Here is a 4244-nt window from a genome sequence, read left to right as displayed (position 1 = left end):
TTCTAAGTGTTGGGGTAGATACAGGGTAATCAGGTTGTCCCACATGAGGCTCACAGTTAATCCCCATTTTACAGATGAGGTAACGGAGGCACAGAGAAGTTAAGTGACTTGCCCACAGTCACACAGCTGACAAGTGGCAGAGTCGAAATCTGAACTCATGACCTCTGACTCCCAAGCCCGGGCTCTTTCCACTGAGCCACGCTGCTTCCCTGCACAAAACAAAAACTCTTCACTCTTGGCTTCAATGCTCTCCATCCCCTTGCCTCCTCCTACCTCACCTCCCTTCTCTCTTTCTACTGCCCACCCCATACTCTCCGCTCTGCCTCTCACCTCCTCACTGTCCCCCTTCACGTCTATCCCAGCGATGACCTCTAGCCCACGTCCTACCACTGTCCTGGAATGCCCTCTCTCCTCACCTCTGCCAAACTAACTCTCTTCCCCTCTTCAAAGCCCTACTGAGAGCTCACCTCCTCCAAGAGGCCTTCCCAGACTGAGCTTCCCCTTTTCCCTCTGCTCCCCCTCCACCCTCTGCTCTTCCCCCTTCCCCTCCCCTCAGCTGAGACCCCTTTCCCTCTGCTCCCCCTCCCCTCCCTTACCCACTGCACCCTCTGCTCCTCCCCCTCCCCCTTCCCCTCTGCTCATTTGTGTATATTATTTATTACCCTATTTATTTTGTTAATGAGGTGTACACCTATCGTGATAATGTTGTCTTGTTTTTGTTCCGTTCTGTTTTGCTCTGCTGTCGACTCCCCTGATTAGACTATGAGCCCGTCATTGGGCAGGGATTGTCTCTATCTGTTGCCGAATTGAACATTCCAAGCACTTAGTAAAGTGCTCTGCACATAGTGAGCACTCAATAAATACTATTGAATGAATGAATGAAGTACTTATTGTATGAAGAGTCCTGTACTAAATGCTTGGGGGAGTGCACTACAATAGAGTTGGTAGACACAATCCTTGCCTTCAAGGTGTTTACAGTCAAGTGGAGGAGACAGATATAAAATAATATGATAAGGGAAGAAGTAGAGTATGGGCTGGGGGAGTAGGGGTGGGCTAAGTATAGCTCCTCTAATACTAACCCTCTCACTGTGCCTCCTTCTCCCCTATCTTGCCAGCTGACCCCTAGCCCACGTCCTACCTTGGGCCTGAAACGCCCTTCCCTCTTCATATCCAAAAGAAAATTACTCTTCCACCCCCCCAAAAGCCTTATTGAGGGTGTACCTCCTCCCAGAGGCCTTCCCAGACTAAGCCCCTCCTTTTCTTTTCTCCCACTCCCTTCTGTGTCACTTGCTCCCTTTGTTCTTCCCCACCGCACTTATGTACATATCTGTAATTTGTTTATTTGTATTGTTGTCTGTCTCCCCCCTCTACACTGTAAACTCTCTGTGGGCAGGGAAAGTGTCTGTTTATTGTTCCATTGTATTCTCCCAAGCACTTAGTACAGTACTCTACCCACAGTAAGCACTCAATAAATACGATTGAATGAATGAGTGAATGGGCATTAAAGTACTTAGAGGTACAGACCCAAGGACATAGGTAATGCAAAAGGGAGGAAGAATAGGATGGAGAGATGAGAGGTTGGTCAGGGAAGGATTCTTGGAGGAGATGTGATTTTAGTAGGGCTTTGAAGATGGAAAAGTGGCCACCTGTCCATTATGAAGTGAGAGGGACTTTCAGGCAGGAGGGAGGTTGTGAACAAGGGGTGGGACAACTGGAGAGAGGAGACTGAGGTACAGTGAATAGGTTGGTGGTGTTAGAGGAGTGAGGTATGCAGGCTGTTTTGTAGCAGGAGAAGAGCGAGGTTATGAAGGAAGGGGAGAGGTGATTGGATGACCGACCCACACTTCAAATCCTCCAGACTGCAGCTCTCTCCAACTTCAAATCCCTTCTGAAAACTCAGCTCCTCCAGGATGCACTCCCTGATTCATTTTCTCTACCCATCACATTCATGTCAACCCAACAGCCACCCTTCCTGTTCATATAAGAAGCAGCGTGGCTTACTGGAAAGAGCCCGGTCTTGGGAATCCGCGGTCATGAGTTCGAATCCTTGATCCACCACTTATCAGCTGTGTGACTTTAGGCAAGTCACTTAATTTCTCTTTGCCTCAGTCACCTCCTCTGTAAAATGGGGATTGACTGTGAGCCCCATGTGGTAGAACAGTGCTTGGCACGTAGTAAGCGCTTGACAAATACCACCATTATTATATATATACAGCCGCCCTTCAAGCTTACGTATCTTTTTACCCTACTTTTTTCATATTTATTTATCATTTTATTTTCCTGCTACTACCTGTTGAACCTCTGCTCCCTTTACTGGGCCCACTATTTATAAATCACTTCTATCTGCCAGTCTTCGCTATTAGCTTGTAAACTCCAAGAGGGCAGGAACCACATCTCTTGCTTTGAATTTTCCTAAGTGCTTAGTACAGTGCTCTGCACACATTAGGCACTCCTCTGAGCCCCAATTGGGATGGAAAGTGGGTCCAATCTGCTTACATTACATCTCCTGAGCACATATAAAATATAACAGGTAGCACAATTAATATTATTATCACCATTGATTGATTGCTTAGCCAAGCTTCCCAGTAGTTTTCCCACATGGCTTAGTGGAAGGAGCACGGGCTCGGGAATCAGAGGACGTGGGTTCTAATCCCGGCTCTGCCATTTGTCTGCTATTTGACCTTGGGCAAGCCACTTAACTTCTCTGTGCCTCAGTTACCTCATCTGTAAAATGGAGATTAAGACTGTGAGCCCCAGATGGGACAATCTCATTACCTTGTATCTACCCCAGCACTTAGGATAGTGCCTGACCTGTTATAAGCACTTAACAAATACCATCATCATCATCATCATTATTATTATTATTATTATTTTCCTACCAAACTTCCCAGGTTACTTTGGCCGTTTTATGGGCTGCCATCTTAAACTTAACTATGATACATGTCTTGCCAGTGGGCCCTAGCCCAAGTTCTGTCTCTGGCCTGGAATGCCCTTCCTCCTCTAATCTGACAGACAGCCACTCTCCCCCACTTTAAAGCCTTATTGAAGGCACGTCTCCTCCAAGAGGCCTTCCCAGACAAAGCCCCACTTTTCCTCATCTCCCACTCCCTTCTGCATTGCCCTGACTTGCTCCCTTTGCTCTTCCCCACCTCCCAGCCTCAAAGCACTTATGTACATAGCTGTAATTTTATTTATCCCTTTGCTCTTTCCCCCTCCCAGCCCCAGAGCACTTATGTCTTGTCTCATGCTGTGGAGTCATCTCTGACCTATAGCAACGCCATGGACATATCTCTCCCAGAACGCCCCACCTCCATCTGCAATCATTCTGGTAGTTTATCCAGAGAGTTTGCTTGGTAAAAAATACGGAAGTGGTTTACCATTGCTTCCTGATGTACAGTAAACTTAAGTCTCCACCCTCAACTCTCTCCCATGCCACTGCTGCCCAGAACGGGTCAGTTTTGACTTGTAGCAGATTGCCTTCCACTCGCTAGCCACTGCCCCAGCTAGAAATGGAAGATGTATGCCTCTGCTTGACTCTCCCTCCCATAGTTGAGACTGGAAGAGTACTGGAAACTCTCCAGGTGCGACCCCAAGAGGGGCAAAGCACTTATGTACATATCTGTAATTTTATTTATTTATTTGTCTGTCTCCTCAACTCCAGTCTGTGAGCTCACTGTGGACAGGGAATGTCACTGTTTATTGCTGTATTGTTCTTTCCAAGTGCTTACTACAGTGCTCCGCACACACTAAGTGCTCAATAAATACGATTAAATGAAAGAATGAATGAACGAATGGGCGCTCTTCCCAAGTGTTGGTCCCTACTTAGAGACTGGCTCATGCTGCAGTAGCCTGCTGGACTTCTACCTGCCCCAAACCAGGCAGCCTAATAATAATAACTGTGGTATATGTTAAGGGCATATTATGTGCCAAGCACGATACTAAGCGCTAGGGTAGACACAGACAAATTGGTTGGACACAGTCCCTGTCCCACGTGGGGCTCCCAATCTGAATCGGCACTTTACAGATGGGGTAATTGAGGCACAGAGAAGTGAAGTGACTTGTCCAAGGTCACACAGCAGACATGTGGCAGAGCCAGAATTAGAACCCATGACCTTTTGATTCCAAGGTCCATGCTCTATCCCCTGGGGGTGCATGGCGGGGAGGTAGTCCTGCGGGCCAGGAACATTTGACCCTCTGGATGACCCGGGATGTCATATTCCAAAACTGGAAGAGGGTGCAGGGTC

The 4244-nt window shown here is 47.5% G+C and overlaps 1 non-coding gene across 1 annotated transcript; it reads right to left on the bottom strand.

Moving 5' to 3' along the window:
* Nucleotides 1-3461: 3461 nt before the first annotated feature.
* Nucleotides 3462-3599, bottom strand: LOC114810682. Its single transcript, XR_003758377.1, has one exon. It is a non-coding gene; the product is annotated as a small nucleolar RNA SNORA7 (small nucleolar RNA).
* Nucleotides 3600-4244: the final 645 nt, after the last annotated feature.

Source organism: Ornithorhynchus anatinus, chromosome 3 (assembly GCF_004115215.2).
Source record: "Ornithorhynchus anatinus isolate Pmale09 chromosome 3, mOrnAna1.pri.v4, whole genome shotgun sequence".
Lineage (NCBI taxonomy): Eukaryota > Metazoa > Chordata > Mammalia > Monotremata > Ornithorhynchidae > Ornithorhynchus > Ornithorhynchus anatinus.
This window is presented reverse-complemented; position numbering and strand designations above follow the sequence as displayed.